Below are 20851 nucleotides of genomic sequence, written 5' to 3'. Positions count from 1 at the left end.
ATGATTATTATAAAAAGTCTTAGATCTTTGAGTTCAGCTCATGAAAAATGGGGGCAAAAACAAAAGTGTTGCGTTTATAATTTTGTTCAGTATTTATATATATATATATAGAAAAACTGTAGGGGAAAAAAATTATTTGTATAAAACCATAGTTGCACATTGCTGTAAAACTACTACTAACTCTATGCCTAAGCCTTAAACACATCTCTATTTAACATCTGATATTAAGTTAATTAGTTAACCTTTGAACCAATAAGGTCAAGTAATTGATTTAGATTTGTAATATTTTAACAATATCGATTTTGAACATGGACAACTGATAAAATGCAACACTGACCTAGAACGTATTAAAGAAGAATAAAACCTACCCCACAAATTAAACCTACCCCACTAACAATGTTTTTTATGAAAACTGATTAATTGACTTGAGTGCTATTTATTGATTGGCTTGTTTAACTTAACAGACATTAATCAGAGTAAAACACAAATGCAGTGTGAGATAACTGGATATTATTTCACAGAGTTACATTAAAAAGTCTGAGTGTTGAGGACTTTCATCGTGCTATTGTGCCCAGATGCTTCAAGGCTTTTTCTCCTGCATAAGTCACAATGTCGTGATTACCAGTCACAATCTCGCACATGTGTGGGTGGTTTGGAATGTGCCAAGGCCACGAAACAGGAGAGTATTTAAATAATTAAGCGTGCCACTTTCAAGAAGGATTCCTGAAAGCAGTATCGGCCTCTATGGTTTATATTCCGCTACACGTTTTATAAACTTTCCATGTGCATTGCTTTTTATGGTGGGTGCAGAGGTTGGGCGTAAAAGCTGGCAGTGTTTGGCTTGATATTCAGAAGCAGCTGCACAGTAATGAAATGACCCATTCTGAGACCAAGGATGGAAGGCAAAGGTGAGGAGCTTCTTAATGAAGCACCAGAGTGAGCAAAACAGTCTTAACCCTATTCAGATGTGACTAGCTTTCCCATAGGAGGTTAGGTAAATTATTCCTCCTCATTTACTTTGACCTGTGTTGAATAATAATAAAACCAAATTTTCATTGTGCTACCTGGTGCACTTTATGGATTTAGACCAATATAAAAATAATGTAACGTCATGACCTAAATTTCAATATAATATCATAATAGGATTATTTGCAAGGTGGAATTGATCAACGTGAAACTAGGTCAATGCATATTCTATGATGAAACTAGATCAATGCATATTCTATGATGATTTACAACAAATTACCTCAAACCAACTATAAAAATAAGGTAAAACCGAAATGTTTTCAAAATGAAAATGCAATGAACTGTGACTTGCTGAATTAAAAACTTACAGATTAAGTTAAATGAACCAAAACAAAGGAGGTATCCACTTTTAGCAGAAAAGGTTACGTTTATATACCTTTTAGTTCTTCATTTATGCTATGCGTTTTGCCATTTATATTAAAATGCTAATGCAAGCACAGCCAGTCATCTGTAACCAATCACATACAGTGCAACTCAAGGTTCAAAATACAACGAAACTCATAACAACATGAATATGAGTCATAGAAACATACGTAGCAGTCCTTCAACAACGTCTGAGATTCAAAACATGAGCCAGACGGATTTGTGATAAAGCAATAACTGACATCACCCAGCCTTCTGAAGAATCCCCCCAGACACATGTTTTTCATACAGACGATTTGTTAACCCACAATTCTATATTGAGACCAAAAATAGACATGCATATAAGGGAAAACATGCCATCATATAACACTCTGGCTCTGATATCAAAAGAAACAGCATTAGAGAAACATCCATAGCATCAGCCAAGTCCACTTTTTGCCATTAATTATATGATTGCTGTTGTGTGATTTAAATTTGATTAATAAGTCAATGCACAAAAGAAATAACATCTTATACTACATTAACCAGGTCAGTATGCTCCGTGTTTGGGCTTCTTAAGAGTAAATAGTTATTTGATAGTATACGAGACTGTGTTACTCACTGCTATGCTCTGGGCCAAGTGTTTGAAGCCCCTATAAAGCAGGCGGCTGTGTAAAACAGATGATCAACTAAATAACAGAGAGAGAGAGCCTGAAGTAGAAGAAACAGTTGTTAGACCTTAACAATGGCAGCAAGAAAAAAAATAAAAAAAATAACCATCTTAAAAGCCTTAGGTAAAGTCTTAAAGACACCATGAACATTGACACTCAATGTTGTTACTGTTAACTAAATTAAAACTACTAACCTTATACCTAATATGATGAAACAGTTTCGTTAATGTTTCTTGTCTCGTCGTCACGTTGACAGTTACGAATTATATTACATGCATCATGTAAATTATATAGCCTGTTTTTTTATTAAAAATGGCGAAATTAGACAAAAGTGTATTAGTTTGCATCCCCGATTATTTCTGTCAGTCGTTTAACATTTCTATCATAGAACAGCTGTCAAATATACTTTCATCTTATCTCGCACTTTTATGAACGGAAGCACCGTGTTGGAATTTGCGCTCAGCAGCTTCTGTGAACATAAAGCCCGCCTACTTTAATTTGATTGGTCATCAAACATTTTGACATTGATGAGCACTATCTAATCGCTGAGGCAGCTCAGATGAGAAGGCTGGTTATCGGCATTGTTCAATATCCTTGATGCACTGAAGTTGAGTTAATCTTAGGCAATTATTTCACAACCTTTACTATTTACTCCTTGGAAAAATACCTCAATGGTGGGTATGGCACTGATTGGAAATTATATACAATAAATATATTGTTCACAAGTGATATGTACATTGTTTTTTCTTTATTTTCTTCATTGCATTATGTCATATTTCATCTTAAGTTTGCATGCAAGCATTTGCATAATAGCCATTTTAATACCTTAAAATTCTGATATTTTACCATGAAGTTCATGCATTTAAAAATATTTTATCTACATTTTTTGAAAAGCCACACAAAAAAAGCTTTATAATCATGATACCTTATGACTTTATACTAATTTGCGTACTATATACTAAGCAGTATGCAAAATAAGAATTATAGTATGCAAATTGGTAAACCGTATACAGTCTCTTGCATTGTAAAGCAATGTTGGTGTACAGCGTTAAAGAACCAGCAAGTTTATTATTAAAGCAAAACTATGGAATTTCATCTGCATGATTGATGAAGCTGTAAAACTCATAGGACTCAATATCAATATCCACAGTTTGATGTACGAGTCTCTTTGAGAGGGAAAGCGAGAGTCATTAATTAGTCTTACTGTGGCAATAAGTGGTTTAAATGACACACAGGTGAATACTAATGTGTTCAACTATCTCAACCAAACATCAATTGCTGATCCACCATTTCTCAGGTCACTGAGCAAGACTAAAGTTAACAAACAGGACAGAAGAGGCACAGATTACTGCCTGATCTCTGACCTCATTAGATTAGTTTTCGAACATTTAGATTTCTATTCCCTCAGGAGAAATTCAATAAAACATTAAAGCCACAACCAACCATGTTTTTCTGTGCTAGGCCAATCAAAATGGGCTGTTGACCCAGTTTTGAAAATGCTACAACTGCAAGTCATGTAACCCATCAATGAAAATGTGTGAACAAGCAAAGCAGAGGACTCTGTCCCTTAGCACAAGTCTTTGTTTTCAACAAGAAAATGACTCCAGTTAGGTCAATCAAAAACCTGCAGAACAGTCCAATCTGTACCCTACTATTATTTCTGCCAGTAAAAATAAAATTAAAATATCATAGATCGTTTAAATCCCTATGTATGAACATTTGCCTGACCCTTAATAACATAATTGAAACCGAAACAAAAATACATTTAAATTAAATCTCAATGGCAGTCAGACATTTTCAAACCATATACATTGTTGGTGTTACAAGAAAAGCCACAAAAACAAGAAAAGAATAAAACAAGAAATCAAGTTACAAAAAAATTCTTCTCAATGTGTGTTCTCGATTATCTGTGTTGGCATAAGGAAAACACAAAAAAGTAAATAAATAACTTAAATAATAAAACATATTTACTTGAATCAGTTTAAATAATCAATTTCAATTAATCAAATACCAAACAATTGATCAAGAAATTATCATCACTCAAAAGTGTTTCAGAGTGGCATTTTTCATAAATTAAGATGTTCTAGTAAAACATATGTTTAATTTAATTTAATTTAATTTATATAGCGCCTTTCCCAAGCTCAAGGACGCTGCACAATAACAGTAAGGAAACATAATCAGTTAAATGAACAGTAGAAATTTGCCCAGTCCAGGACATGAGCGATTGCGGTTGCATATCGCATAGCTAGTGCAAACAGTCGAATACAAACAGAAACGATTACATTGTAATTACAGACAGCATAGAAAGGTGGGCAGTTGAAGCATAAGTCAGGTGCATATGACTAATGGTATAAGGAAACATTATGGCTGGTATACAGAGTTATGGAAAATGTTTAAGAAGAAACACACTATAACTGGTAATATTGCTGAAACAAATTGGTTTTAAGTTAAAACTTAAATTCATGTAGTTATTGTCCTAAGAGCCAGGGGCAGAGAGTTCCATAGTTTAGGACGGAGAAAGACCTGCCACCCATAGACGATAGACGAAATCTCGGTACACGAAGAAGTTCACAGCCAGAAGATCGGAGAGGTTGAGAGGGAATATAAGGAGAAAGTAAGTCAGAGAGGTAGGAAGGAGCAAGACCATTGAGTGATTTAAAGGTAAGCAGAAGAATTTTATAAGTCATAAGGGAAAACACAGGTAGACAGTGGAGGTTAAATAGAATAGGAGTGATATGAGCAGAGTGCAAGTTAACATTCTTGGAGCAGAGTTCTGAATATATTGCAAATGAGAGATAGTGCGCGCTGGTTGTCCAGAAAAAAAAAAAAGAGCATTACAGTAATTGAGGTGAGATGTGATAAATGCATGTACTAATGATTCAGCATCTTTTGGGCTGCAATAGGGGCGGAGTTTGGCAGCTTTGGCATATGAAAATGCAGATTTACAGAGTTGACTTATATAAGCATTGATGGTCAGTGAAGAGTCTGAGTGGAATAATTGCTGTAGCTTCAAGGTCAAGTCTGGTAGCATTAGTTAAATTTCTTTGTTAGAGTTGGGGGACCGAGAATTAAGATTTCTGTTTTAGTCAGATTCAAACGGAGTAAATTGGAGTTTAGCCAGGTCTTTAAGTCATTGATACATGACGATAGTGATGCAGTCTGGTGAAAAGAATCCGGTCGGCAAGCAGTATATATCCAGCATAACAGTGGTATTAAAAACCATGGTGGCGAATAATTTGTCAGAGAGGCATAATGTAAATAATAAATAGTAGTGGGCCGAGAACTGAGCCCTGTGGAACACCCTGTTTGAGGAAGAAAGTGGGAGATTTATAATTGTGCATGATGATGTAGTATTGTCAGTCTGTCTATCTCTGAGAGGTGCATGAGTAAGAACTTATAACAGACAGTATCAAAAGCTGAGCTGAAGTCAAGCAATAGGAGTATGGAGAGGTTGCCTGAGTCACAAGAAAGTTAAGAGGCCATTGATAACCCTTCCTAAGCCAGCTTCAGTACTGTGATGTGAGCGAAAACCAGACTGAAATATATCAAACCGATCACTGACAGCTATAAATGACTGAAATTGAGGAGCGACAACCTTTACATGATTTTTGAGACAAATGGTTGATTGGGGGATAATTAGCAAAGTCATTTGGGTCCAGATTTGTTTTTTTTAAGGATAGAAGTAACAGCAGCCATCTTTAGTGAAACAGGAACAGAGGCATAATAAGAGACATATTTACAAGATGTGAGATAGGAGCAGAAGTAACAGAGATACAGTGTTTCAAAAGGAAAGTTGGTGCAGGATCTACCCAGCATGAAAAATAATTGGATTTCTGTATAATTTTACTAATTAAGATGGGGTTGGTCAATGTATATGCAGGTAAATATTGCTATTTACTATTAAGTATGGTTAGGTTACACTGATGCATATAAATAAAAACAATTTAATATAATGCCTTGAGTGTGGACAATTGCGTTGAATTAATAAAAACTACATTTTATACTGTATAAATACTGTATTTTAATATATTTTCATGAATCTACTTGACAAACCATAGCTGTTCTACTTGACCAATAGCTTAATCTATTTGAGAGACAATAGCTGTTTGGTTTAAAAGAACAATTAAATATAGAGATATACTGAATATCATTAAAAAAGAAGATTAAAATTATTTTAGCTACCTTCCCTATCATTTACTCTTTCTTTCTTCTCTTTAATATGCAGTCTGATAAAGTCAACAAATATTTCTTTCAAAGTTTAACCTTTCAAACCAGTATTTTAACAATATGTTCTTGTGACATTGTTGGTGAGCCAGGCCAAGTGAAATGATGTAAAATGGCACCAAAAGAAACTCTGACAACATTCAAGACAATTAAGTAATTAATGATGGAGTGACTTAATAATCCTGATCGGCAGACAAGTTCAATAATTAATTGTAAGAGAGTCACCTTCAGCCTAAATGAGCAGTGTTTATCATGAGTAATGGCAAGGAGCCTCTCGCCCGACAGACGAGCAGCAGGGGAAATACCATGACTCCACACAACAGTGCAGCAATGACTCCCTCTGCCACCTGGTACAGAAATGCAATCGTGTAATGCATGAACAATAGTTAGAGCTATCACTTTCACAGACAGCGAGATCTACTTAAAGGAGAACTCCGGTCAATTTTAACATTGAGCTCATTTTTTTGTAAATTTGGAGTGATGTCAGTACAGAGAACAACGACAAAAATCGGTGTTGCCTACACCGTGTTATCCTCTTTTTAAAATTTGCACCCTGTTGACTTCAATGGGGCAAGTTTTAAACCTGCTTTTAGCCTCTTAACATCCTTGATGTGTCATTACAAGTGCCCAGCCATGTGAGTGATTCCTTCAGAGTCAACACGGCTGAATCTGACTGCAGTAGATGTGAAAGATATGAATAAAAATGATGTTATTTCAGCCAGCGCACATACCTGTATTTACATCCTGTTTGCGGTTGAAGTCCAAAGTAATCAATTGTCAAGTTCACGCGCATAGGTTTAGTACGTACGATCATGCGCCCGAACTCGACAATCGATTACTGTGGACTTCAACCGCAAACAGGATGTAAATACAGGTATGTGCGCTGGCTGAAATAACATCATTTTTATTCATATCTTGCACATCTACTGCAGTCAGATTCACCGCGTGTTGACTCTGAAGGAATCACTCACGTGGCTGGGCACTTGTAATGACACATCAAGGATGTTAAGAGGCTAAAAGCAGGTTTAAAACTTGCCCCATTGAAGTCAACAGGGTGCAAATTTTAAAAAGAGGATAACACGGTGTAGGCAACACCGATTTTTGTCGTTGTTCTCTGTACTGACAGCACTCCAAATTTACAAAAAAATGAGCTCAATGTTAAAATTGACCGGAGTTCTCCTTTAAGCAATATGTGTAAGATGCTAATGTAAATGTCACTGGGACGATGTGCAGTTTTTAAAATTTTGACAAAATATTTGCTACCAGTTTAATTTAAACCTGTGGTCATCAACAGCAGAAAAAATTAAACACAACATGTGCAACATATTCCTGTCCATATTCCTATTATTCCCCGTCTTAAGAGATGATTAGGAAAAGCTTAGAACTTAACAAATATAGCATTATACTAAATAACACTCAACAGAAAGTAATCAAATGTAAAACAACACTGCAGAAGCTTCACTGTATAAATGAAATCTAGATTAATCCTACTAAACCTACAATAGAGCAGCAAGTAATTAACTCTCTCTTTTGTCATCTGAATAACATGAGTGACACAGACAGCAGCAGGTAAATTAGGCTGCTGTCACTTTAAGATCTAAAGCAAGGATCTAATACTGAAACACATATCAAAAATAATTTGTTCATGTTCACTTAAGACATAACCAACTGTGTTTCAGCAAATACTCACCAAGCTGGGCATTTTGACACATTTCTGTGTGTATTTGACCGTTTAGGCATGAACCATAGCCCAAAGTATTATAAAGCTTGTGCGTGTTCCACTCTGTCTCAGAGCATGTGTACAGAAAGCTGTTTTGGGAACAGTATCACTTTTTAATAGCACTTTTTATTAGAGCATCCTGCAGTTTAGCAACAGTAGACTACATTTTACAACAATTACTAATTTAGCTGATTTTACTAGCCATTGAGTTAGAGGCTAAGAATAAGTTTAGCACAGATATATTTTTACTCCCCTTCAATCGTATTGAAGACTAACTGAACGCTTGAGTGTTTCGCTCTCCTGTTGCAAATCATCTCAATGCACGGCCTATTTGACGCACTGTAAAATGTAGTGTGAAGGCGCCCAACTCGCCATCACTTAGCTGAGAGCACTGTGAATTTCTTTCACACATGCAAAGAGAGAGAGAGCGAGAGTATTACATACCACTTAGAATTGACAAGCTAGATGTTAGTGATATTCTTTGTTGTATTTTCCTGTCAAAATGGAGTTCATTGATTTTATGCAGCCTTTAAGAACAAGCAGAAGCCACTGCCGGTTACTTTGGCAGTGGGGAAGAACTAATGCAGAAGCATTCACCTATGGAGAGGTGCAGGTATGATGGAACTTTATAGGCCAAAATGCAGAAACGAGTTAGCCTTTTATTACTTCCATTTCCATCGTTCCGAAGTCAATAGGTTTTCTTAATTGGTTTTTGGTTAAATGGCTGAAATAAGGTCTGAGGTTAACAAGCTCAGGATACTTTTACGTTTTGTTCTATGACATAAAATACATCAGTACTAGCCCCAGCGTGTCTTGAAAAAGGTGGTTGCTTAAAAGTGGCTAAATGGGACTACGGAGGCTGTCAGGGACATTAAACAACATCATGCCGAACAGGTAAGCTCAGTCTGCTTTTACAGCTTCGTTATGCTTATAATTGAGCTCTTATAAACTATTCTAACTCAAACTTTCTGGGAAAATGTTTTTAGGTAAAAACTGAAAAAATTGTCGGAAGCTTAGAGGTGATGACGTTGAAGTCTTGGGACCGTGGTGTAGTTCGTTTATAGCCTACCTTTAGCTTTTTACTTTTGGCGACTGCATTTAAAGGGTTAGTTCACCCAAAAATGAAAATTCTGTCAGTAATTACTCACCCTCATGTTGTTCCAACCCCGTAAGACCTTCGTTCATCTTCGGAACACAAATTAAGATATTGTTGATTAAATCTGAGAGCTGTCTCACTCCTCCATAGGCTTCTAAGGGACTGAAACTTGCTGGCCCAGAAAATGTATTAAAGACATTGTTAGTATAGTCCAAGTGACTCCAGTGGCTCGATCTTAAGCGTAGCGCGTCTGTGTTGCACGTCACCACGTATCACACACATGACCAGCGTCGGCCAATAGTGAGCCTACGTGGTGACGTGCAACACAGATGGGCTACGCTTAAACACTACATGAAAAGACTCGAGGCCCAGAGAGAAGGAAATGAAAAGTGGAATAAAGTCATTATTTTTGTTTGTTTTTGCGCACAAAAAGTATTCTCGTCGCTTTATAAACTTAAGATTGAGCCACTGGAGTCACTTGGACTATATTAACGTCTGCTGGCCCAGAAAATGTATTAAAGACATTGTAACGATGTCTTTAATACATTTTCTGGGCCAGCAAGTTTCAGTCCCTTAGAAGCCTATGGAGGAGTGAGACAGCTCTCAGATTTAATCAAAAATATCTTAATTTGTGTTCCGAAGATGAAGGAAGGTCTTATGGGGTTGGAACAACATGAGGGTGAGTAATTACTGACAGAATTTTCATTTTTGGGTGAACTAACCCTTTAAGCTTCAAAATTCATAAAAAGTTGTGTTCATGTGTGAAAATGATCTTGATGGACAAACTGTGCAAGTATCATAAACTTTTGTTGATTTTGTTGAGCTTTTTTTTTTTTTGCGAAGGGTGGCGGTTTAAGGGACGGGGTATGCTTACAAAACCAGTCAATAAAAGTTTATTGGACCTTAAAAAAATATGTACATTGAACACAATGATATAATTAAGTACATAATACAAAACTAAATTTGAAAGCACAAGATTAAAAAGATTAGAGTCAAATCTACCAAAGGAAATGCTTCTAAATTTGCAGTTGGTCTGACACTTGATGTTAAAACTGTTGGAAAACACTGAAAAGGAGTTTAAAATCAGGCTGTTTTTGTCAAAGACAAAAGGAAAACGAGACAAAAGAACTACAGAGACAGTGAGGTAATTATCATCACAAAAGGAAACAGTGAGCTACTCTATTTCGAGCTCTTCATGGCCACACCAATAATAAAATAATGGTTATGACCTATTGATGACTTCCTCTATAAACAACAGATGAAGTGTGTTGCATGATGCTTTCAAAATAAAAACAAAGGGATCTAAAATTAAATGAATGTGCAGCAGAAACAGGATTACTGTATGGTCGATGTCAGTATGTCTTTCTGTCTGTCTCGCTATCTTTGTCTTTGAGAACAGGATGACGTCTTAGGCTGAAACCACAAGCAGGCTGAAAATGAGATCAAAGTTAACCCATATAAATGATTCAGTTTAGCACACCCAAATGTAATTTGCTCCTCCCTAAACTCTTGTCCAGTGGTAAGTGGGAGAAATAACCCAATAAACTATTCCGAACAAAGCCAAAACAATCTGATTGTCTGCCTAACAATCATTAACATAGAGAATGATTTTTCAGCAACAAAGTACATTAAACCATGATCCAGACAGTATGATATACATACACTTATAATAATCTCTTATTGTCAAATACTCAATGCTAATATCAGATTAATTTGACAGTCTGTTATTTGTAAGCCTCACTAATGAAAGCTGAGTTTAAAGATCATTTCATAAAAGAGACAAATTTACTTCTGTCTGAGCCAACTTACAAAAAAGTATTGTAAAAAAGTGGTACAGTGGTGCAGTGTCCATCACATGGACATACCATAGTGATTTGGCACATAACTTGCCATATAAGGCTTACACGACTGCTCAAAATTTTGGGGTGAGTATGTTTTTTTGTAAATAAATCAATACTTTTATTCAGCAAGGATGCAATAAATTGATTAAATGTGACGGTAAAGAAGTTTGTAGTGCTAAAAAAGATGCCCGCGCTCAGCTGTCAAGTCATCATAGGCAAGTCACTGGCATTAGCTTTTGGTTCTCAGGAGTTTTTTCAAGGGTATGCCACCAACTGTTAAAGTATTATGAAAATGAATGACAGGTAATATCCAGCGTGATGTGTTTTGAAACCATCGAAAATTGCAGGTTAGTGTAGAACTAAAATTTTTTTTTAAATAATTAAACACCATGTTGTCAAAGTAAGTACTGTGGCACTTGCATGTGTCATTATATTATTAACATTTTCCCAAAATCAAGCTCAAATGGAGTTACAAGGTTTTTCACCAGCGAATGTCAGATATTTGTGTTCATTTTGTGTCATTAACGGCATTCAGCGTTATGTTTTCATCAACTAACAGGTTACAAAGTTTATTGTAGCTATGTGGGCAACCAGTTTTTCAAATGTTGTTTAAAACATTTGACCAAAATCTTGTGTATAAAAATTGAAGTGCTATGAACAGGCTGTACTGGCTATGATTAGAGGGAAAATTACAGACTGACACTCTTCTCGGCTCCTCGAATACATAAAACATTAGCCTTTACAAAATCGTGTTTTTTGAATAATGAAAACACTGTACTTATTCAAAGAACTAGACCTTTATATACCCTTGCACTGCAAACAAGCAGAGACCGTGTCCAAAATGTGGGCAGCACTTCATTCACGATTGAGATGGGTGGAGCTTCTGTATGAGGTTTTGACAACAGTTTGAGTTAACTGTTAAAATGAGTTACGAGGTTTAGTCACAAGCTCTAGTATAAAGCTCTATTTAAGTTCTGGTATAAAGTATAGGCAAATTATTTTTTAATGTTATTAACTGGTATTTTTTTTCTAATCAAACAGTTTTGGAACTGTAATGTTACAGAATGAACACAAAAATACTGATCCTGCTCTGAGTGAACAGATTTTCTGTATTTCTGATTACAGTTTTACTGTATTTTGATCAAATAAATGGAGCCTTGGTGAGCAAACCAAAATATCATGGTAACTTTTGCTGTTTGTGCAAACCAGTTAATGACTGAATCTTAGTTTAATTTGTTAAATGTAGTTAACTGCTCAGTCCCAAATCACTGAGCAATTTACAAGACGTCCTACCTGCAACTTTCAGGGTTAGACTACACGGTCTAATTTGAAGGGAGCAGCTGTGAAACACACAACAAGAAAGTCAAGCCAAAATCTACTGCAGAAAACACTGAGCCACAAATTACAACTCCACTAATGATGTCATTTCCTTCCATTTGCCAGGCTCATTCTAGGGAAAGTCTCATTTGATGGTTGTTGCTATTCCAGAAAAAAAGAGAAAGAGAAAGCAAAGGAAAGGTCTTTGGTATTAATTCAAACCCCTTTGCCCACACATGTTTCTGTTTTAAGCTGATCCCATTGCGTGACTGCCTCTGCCTAACGCTGGCACAGACTCCCAGTGCGCAGCCTAATCGAACAATCAAGGCAGAGTCTGTGCTGATATTCGTTTTTATCTCAGAATGCTTTTATGGGAGGAAGACTGTTGTTTTAGGTGGTTTCTCTTACATTACATTTACAACATGTAATACTGTGTACTACATCCTTCAGCCAGTCTTGTTTGTAGTCTATACATTCATATTTTTGGAAATGAGCTCAATTCAAGCTGAAAATAACATGGATTTTAAAATGGAAATCATATATATCTCATTCATTTTTTTAAAGAAATATTTCACCTTTCATCATGTTTGCAAACTTTTATGATTTTCTTTCTTCCATGGAACACAAGAGAAGAGGTTTCGCAGTGTTCACTGCTCTTGACTGAATAACGTGTCTTACTTCAATAAGGATTAATCTATTTTTAATTTTTGAAGACTTAAATTTGATTACTTTATTCAATTTCTGAACCTGCAAACTACTTTTAGACCTGCCTGAAAAAAACATTTCATCTGTACATTAGTTCAATTGTATTTATTTGTGCTATTGCTTGTAATTTAATTAGGCTATTTGTTCTTATTTTATTGCTGACTGTTTACTTGTCTTTAATAAGGTTTTACATTTATATTTGCTGGTGTCATAACCTTATTTTTTTATAATATAAGGTTACATGGGTCAAAACTAAAATAAAATAATGAAAATAATAACTTATTTTATTTATTTATCATTATTTTGTGGTGGGGGCCAGTGAAAATTTTAGCTGGGCAAGTAAAAATTTTGAACCACTTGAACAGCATTTATTTGAAACCGAAATCTTTTGTCGCAACGTAATCTTCCTTATTGTCACTTTTGATCAATTTAATGCATCCTAGCTGAATAAAAGAAATAACTTCTTTCTAACGATGTGCGATTGGCCCCTCTGACAATGAACAGAGCTCTGTTGTTTGTCTTATCAGCAGCTAAGTCCTCAGGACAACTGAAATTTCCCATGTATAGCCACAGATTGAACTACTAGACAGAGTAAGAACAACAACACAGCACAACAGTGGCTTCCTTCATGTCATAAAAAGTCTTGTTATTGCAAACATAAGCCAGAGAAAATTTTCCAAAGTGAAAGAGTACTAATAGTCAAATTCACCTGAATTTTGCAGCCTAACATCTGGTTGAGAGAAAAAAAAAAAAAAAAAAAAAAAAAAAAAAACAGGCTGTTTTGAGTAAAATCAGGCTGGAACGTGTTACCTAACATGGCACACAGGCAGAGTCATGTCAGGCGAAACACTTTCTCTGGCGGTTTCCATTGATCTGACTGAGGTTATGTCTGCTGCTGCTGGTCCATCTCTCCTGCACAGCATTCGGAGAGCTCACAGCTCCCTTTCAATTAATGCTTAACTTCAAATCAAATTGACCAATATTGTGCATCAAGAGTTTATAGTACTAAAAACTAATAGAGATTGCACTCGCACGTGTATTTTCTAGCTCAAGTAATAATTTAGAATAGCATAAGTACAAAAACGTATAATGGCTAAATACATTTCCATGACCTTTTGAGAATTTCAGTTCAAATTTGAATTGAACAGGGTTTCCAAATCAAATTCTGAATGGTGCATAACCTTGTTACTTTGTGCTAATACACTCGAGACAAAGAGCCGAACTTGAATGCAAACGGTTGTAGAAAGACTCAGACTGCGAGGGAGATGAGAATGAGACAGAGACAAAAAATGCAGCGACTGAGACAGACGAGGGGATGTAATGAGGAAGGTGGGGACACACTTTAACTCCTAACATTGGGATGGTCTCCAGAGAAGCAGACTTTTCCATAGCTGGCTTATTGTGTAATTCACTGGAGGACGCTCAAGTTCCCTACACGTTCCTCCCCTACTCCCTCAGCCTTCTTCGAAAGACAGGAAGGCCAGGCCTGTAACCGGAGAGGCCCTGAAGACTGTGTCACTGTGAGGGCTTCATTTTTTTTTTAGGGTTGGACTGAACTCACTGAATAAACTTGTGGACCCTTCGACTACAAAGCAGCCAGACTCCTGTAGAGTGGAGAGAAAGAAGCACCTCTTACACTCCATCAGGCGAGATGGTTTGACAACCTCTGTAAAACATGGTGCAAATTATGATGATTATGAAAGGTTGAGGACAATGCTTAATGGTATTATTGTTACTAATCTGTTAGTATTGATTTTTCTTCAAAAGCAAAGCACCAAAATGAGTGTGTATGTGAAATGAGATCTCTTTTAATACTCCAATTCCTGTGATTTTTTGAAATGTATGATTTAATCTATTTTATTACATTTCAGATTTAACAATTAATTCCCCAAAACCCCGGCTGTGCTCGGATGTAACCATCTGTTCAGAGTGAGATGATCCAGACATGTGTTGAACCGTACAGATATGTGAACCCAATGCAATATGGACATCCATGTCAGCCTTCTGTCACAGTTACCTCAACTAAACTTCACAACAAAATCAAAATGCTGGGATGTATTCGGTAGACCACAATAGTGAACTATAATCAATCGCCATGTGGGTGAATTTGGCACATAGGTCTTACAGTACATTAAATGTAGTCCATAAAATGAGTTTATGGAGTAATAAAACCCAGAAATGACACAATTCAAACTACAGTAAATTATAGATAACAAAAGGATACGTTCAAAACAAAGATGACGAAATGGGATGAATGAAATATCAGTATGATCAAGTAGTGGAGGTCGCTGTTGAATAGATGGTGTAAAATAGCGTGACTGATATTGTGACATCACTGACACGAGCCCAGCGCTATCTCAGCCTCACAGGCCTCCATTCACTCAGTTCCTTTGACTAACAACTAAAATAGAGCCCTCTTATCTTTAAGTGTCACTTCAAATGAGTGCTCTACAGAACAAATGCTGGGAAATAAGTGTTGACTACAAATCCAGATTTTTACCAAAAGAAAAAAAGTACCATGTCTAGTTAGGAAATAGTAGTTTAATAGAGTAATTGGTGTAAACAGTAGTGGAATCGTGCAATTTTCCAAAATGAAAATTCTTGTATTCAGTATAAACATTCCCAGCCATAAAACTGGAACTTTAAGACCAAAGTTTCTTATAATCAGATCTAATGTCTTGTGCTTATGCTGATGAAACTCACAAAAAAGCCCAGAGGTGCTCAGTGCTGAGTCGGGATCTGGGCTTTGGTTTGTTGAAATTCACAATGAAGAAAAGCTGTTCAAATAAAAATGTACTTCCAAACAAAGAAAAGAAAAGACACATGCTGTCTCCTTAAAGCAATAAAATAATAAATGTGCATAACAAGACAACTGCGTCTCTTCATGTCAGACAAATGCATATCTGAAGCTAGGCAGTCTGTCAAGATTGTGTGCTAAAAAACAAAGATTTAAAAACTTGCTAGGCATCAATGCATACCAAAGCTTTCAGATGTTTCTTTTACATCAATAAAGGCCATTAAATGAGAAGAACTGGTCTATGAATGTAAAAACTATAGGACTGTGGAAAACTACCTTGTTAAAGGGGTTTTACCCCTAAAAAAGGCCAAATTACTTGCAGATGTCTTAGAACATTGGTGCAGAAACAGCTTTGTACTGCACACTTTCTCTATGATGAGGACAAATTATTTTCATTACAACTAATTAACATGAAAGTAGGCAAACAAATTGTAAGTCTAGAGGGATCTAGAGGGATGAAGCACGAAACCCAAAAGTAAAAAAAAAAACTTGTTTATGAGAGTTTCTGTCTTAACCATCATTGAATATGACCCTTCTGAATTGAATATGACAAACAGGAAACCCTACTCTAACACATGGAAGTGAAGGCTACAAGACTATAAGTGTGCTATTTGGCATAGGTTTTGTTATGTCATGTTAAACTGGGTAACTGCGCCCACTTTTAAATCTCATGGATCCCACTCCATCTTGGTGTATATTGAACATCAATTAAACGGCTTTGATTTTGGCACCCTTTAGGTTTACTTTGAATGCGAGTTAACTTTAAATTGACCTGACCTTGACCACAAGTTGATGCATCCCTATGGTGAATGCCAAACCATTATCCTTAATACACAAAGTCCTCCTCGGCAAGGAAAGGGTTCACCATCAAAGAAGCTTGTATCCAACTATCCCAGTTTCTCAATGGGACTTTGTTTGCTTGTCCAGAAGCCAGTGGCTTCATCATCCAGCTCCTGTGGTTTTTGATGGGCCCGGCGTATTGATCTGTTCCCAGTCCCAGAGGCGATGAATAATGAATGCACTCATTGTCATCCCTCACAGATCAGGTTTCATTTGTAAACGAAGCAACACTTGTAATTAGCCAGGAGTTTTTCGATGAGCTCCTCGCAATCCCCAAAACTCAACAACGCTCTTCAAGGGGCTCTGACACCCTGTGTGAATTCTGTGAGAGAGCTTTTCGATTACAAGAATAAGAAGTAGGGTTACACCTGGGTGATCGTGTGTCCACTGAGTGCTCTCATCTCTGTCTAAGGAACATTGGTACATGCACTGGTTGCCATTGGTGATAAGACATTTAAGACAAGGATTTCTTCAAAACCATATGCAAATATTGGTCATTTAAATTAGACCGCCCTTTTCTGGACAGTAAAATCTCATTCAACTTCTCCATAGAGTAATGTGTTTTTATGCTTAAAACATTAGGACAGATCTGCCATGAGCTCTGAAATTGTTATGGGATTATATTCGCTTGTACAAGTGTGACTTAAACAACAACAGCAAAAAGTGTAATTTCGCCAAAAATCCCATTGCGAATGATGTAACCAAATCAGTCTCTCTGCAATCTTATTTATATTCTTGTATTTATATTCATTCAAAAGTTTAAATTGAGTAAGAATTTTTAAGAAATATATACTTTTATTCAGCAGTGACACATTAAATTGATCAAAAGTGACAGTACAGGCATTTGTAATCTCTAATAAATGCTGTTCTTTTTCATCAAAAATTCCTAAATTCCTAAATCACGGTTTCTACAAAAATAGTAAGCAGCACAACTGTTTTCAACATTGGTAATAATTGATTTTTTTTTGTAGGAAAAATTAAAAACTGTCTGACCTAAATCTCAACACCAAGATGAAGTATAAAATTGCAGAGCAATTTTAAAATGTATGGAGTTAGAAGGTGATGGAAGCATTTGAGCTTTAGTAATAATGCATATATAAATGTCCCTGATGACACCACTCAAACTGCCAAATAGGGCTGAAATTATACCAAAATGCCCGTCTCGGCGAGTATCCTCATAAACACACTCACACAGTTGGTTGTATCTTAAGTGAACGTAAAAAATTCGAGAAAGAAAATGGATCTCATAATATTGGATCAGTGCATTAAAGTCTTAAAGTGACAGCAGCCTAATAAACCTGCTGTCGCCTGTGTCAATAACATGAGTAAAACAACAAAAGACCAGAAAATCACTTTTGTAGCTTTAACAAACATTAATTATATTTAAATTACACAGTGACGACTATGCAGTGTTATTTTACATTCATTCTATTATTCAGTTTCTGTACCTGAATACTGTTTCTGTACCTGAATACCTGAATACTTAGTATCTTTGTTTTATAGTATTTATCTATGCTTGTAATTAATTTATTATATTCCATGCAGATGCACTCATACACAAAATCATCCCAATCATTGTAGGATGATTACTTCTTTCCAAATATAGCTATTCAAGCCATCTGGTGGAATTCTTTCCACATCGCAATATATATATATCACAGAAAAATAAAATAATTGCAATGTCATTTTTTTGCATCATTATTACCCCTGTACTGACTCGTTGAACCTAGATAGTCAGAAGAACCAGGGGAAAGATGATTAAAACTCAGTGTAGACCTGACTCCAATTAAAAATCTACAGGACAAACAGATTTTCTGGACAAAAATAAAAGATTTTCTACCTTTATATATTTTTCATCCACAGGTGCTGGCCCAACCTAACCACGTTCTCATGCTCTCTGACGTTCTCTAACATTAAAGGGTTTCTTACATCAAAATTTCAGGTAACAAAAATTTCTTTTTTTTATTTCAGAGAAGCCTCAGAATTCATGTTCTGAATTTGAGAGATTGGGATGTAATAAGTGCCACAACAGACTTACCGCGTTGGTTTTCAGAACATGTTTTGATGGGCCTGACTTAAAGCGATAGCTCATCCAAAAATTTAATTTCTGCCACATTTCGTTCGAAAACTGTATGACTTACTTTCTTCTGTCGAACAGATATTTTGAGAAATGGCTGTTTTTTGTCCATATAAAGGAAGTTGTACCAATTGACCCTTCGCAGGGAGTTTGATTGACAGGCGATCTGACCAATCATAATCCGTCATCCGCGCCATTTTTGTCCGACAAAGCAGTCAGGAGAGTTAGTAGATTAACGTTGGAGAATTTGAACTTGAAAAACGGTGTGTACGGACCGACGTCTTTCCGCGGTTAAAACAACATTCCTTCTTATGTTCATTTATGTTTATTTGATGCTATAAACCAACTGGAAGGAAGAGATGATCGGTTCACGAGCAGCTTTAACTATGGCTCTACGTATTTATTGTTTAAATTTCTTTAAAAAAAAAAAAAGACCAAATTTGAAAGGTGAGACTTTGTTTCATATCAAAAGTAACCTGGTCAGTCTTGTCTGTCAGCGCCTTGTCAGTGTCCTCTCTGCTACGCGATGTATATTTCACTGCGTGAGAACATGGTGTGTGGCGTGAGAGCAGCGTGGCTTGTCGGACATAGCAACAGTAACTAAAGGGGGCGGGTCTTTGCGAACGGTCAATTGGCTCAAATGTTGATTTGTTCCCAAAGTTCTTTAAAATTTCTTTTTTTGTTTTCTGCAAAATAAAGTCATACAGGTTTGGACTGACATGTCGGTGAATAGACAGAACTTTCATTTTAGGGTGAACTATCTCTTTAAGAATCAGTGAAGTGGACCACTGAAAATAAACACCATTCCATTTTTTTTAATACAGCTTGTGACATGCCGAAATGGATATAAATGCACCATCACTTCACTCAATGAAGCTCCTAATATCTTGATTTTCAGCAAAAATAGACGGGTAATTGGAATGAATCGCACAGCAGTCAAGTTTACTCTGACAGCTGATCTATGAGAATCTTCTCGAATGAATGATAGACACGATTTCTTTAAAAAAATGAATGCGAAACTGCACCACAAGTCTTGAGTTTGAACTTGAGAAACCACTGCAACGTGCAAATGAATCCAATTGCATCTAAAGATTTTTCTACCAACAAAAAGCATCTAGCAGCATGATTTTTTTTCTATAGCCTAGATTTTCATTCTTATTCTGTCTTTATAGAGTTCTTTGACCCTTAAGACTGTGAAAGGGTATAATTGACATACAGGCAAGATGAGTCTGTGTGCTTAATTTGTATCTAAATCTAAATTGTGAGTGATATTAAAAATTATATTAATTTGTAGAGTTGTCTGTAAACGGAAGGAACTGTTTTCGTTCGAAGACAACACACATAGATTAGGGTAAATCAAGAGCCAATGTAGAAGTTCCATACAAAAAAAAAAAAAAAAAAATAGAATAGTAGCCTTATTTAATATCCTTCGTCATTACGTTGACAACAGTCAAAGATCTGACCTGCTTTTAAATTAAAAGTAGATATTTTGAGGATATAGAAAAGAAACATTTTGAGAGACTAGGCTAAGAAATGAGAGTTTGAAAGACTAAGAGATGCCTCCATCCTTGTAAAAAAAAAAAACACATCATACTGTATCATCAGTTTTTCTATCATGCACCTCAGAGCTTTAGATTCTGAATGATATGAGTCTCCAAACCAGTGGTTCTCAACTCGTGAGTCATGGACAGAAGGGAAAAACAATGTTAAATGCAAATAATAAAATGCAGCTACTATACAGTATAACTGTGCAAAGCTATGATAGCTAAATAGACTTCTAAAATGAAGGGGAAATGCTTCCTATATGTGACCCTGGATCACAAAACCAGTCACATGTCGCACGGGTATATTTGTGGCAAAAGCCAACAATACATTGTATGGGTCAAAATTATAGATTTTTCTTTTATGCTAAAAATCATTCGGTTATTAAGTAAAGATCATGTTCCATGAGGATATTTTGTAAATTTCCTACCGTAAATACATAAAACATTTCTTTTTGTGAGTGAATGCAGCACAATCGCGAACATAAATGGACAACTTTAAAGGCGATTTTCTCAATGTTTCGATTTTTTTGCACCTCAGATTCCAGTTTTTCAAATAGTTGTGTATCGGCCAAATATTGTCATATCATAACAAACCATACATCAATGGAAAGCTTATTTATTCAGTTTTCAGATGATGTATCTCAATTTAAA

General features: G+C 35.9%; 1 protein-coding gene across 2 annotated transcripts in view; it reads right to left on the bottom strand.

Annotated features, from left to right (window-relative positions):
* Positions 1 to 20851, bottom strand: part of LOC307159812 (UPF0606 protein KIAA1549) — a 53611-nt gene that overhangs the window by 30427 nt on the left and 2333 nt on the right. The gene's annotated exons all lie outside the window — the stretch shown is intronic.

Source organism: Squalius cephalus (assembly GCF_949319135.1).
Source record: "Squalius cephalus genome assembly, chromosome: 6".
Lineage (NCBI taxonomy): Eukaryota > Metazoa > Chordata > Actinopteri > Cypriniformes > Leuciscidae > Squalius > Squalius cephalus.
The sequence above is the reverse complement of the archived record's forward strand: the minus strand, read 5'-3'. Positions and strand labels throughout refer to the sequence as shown.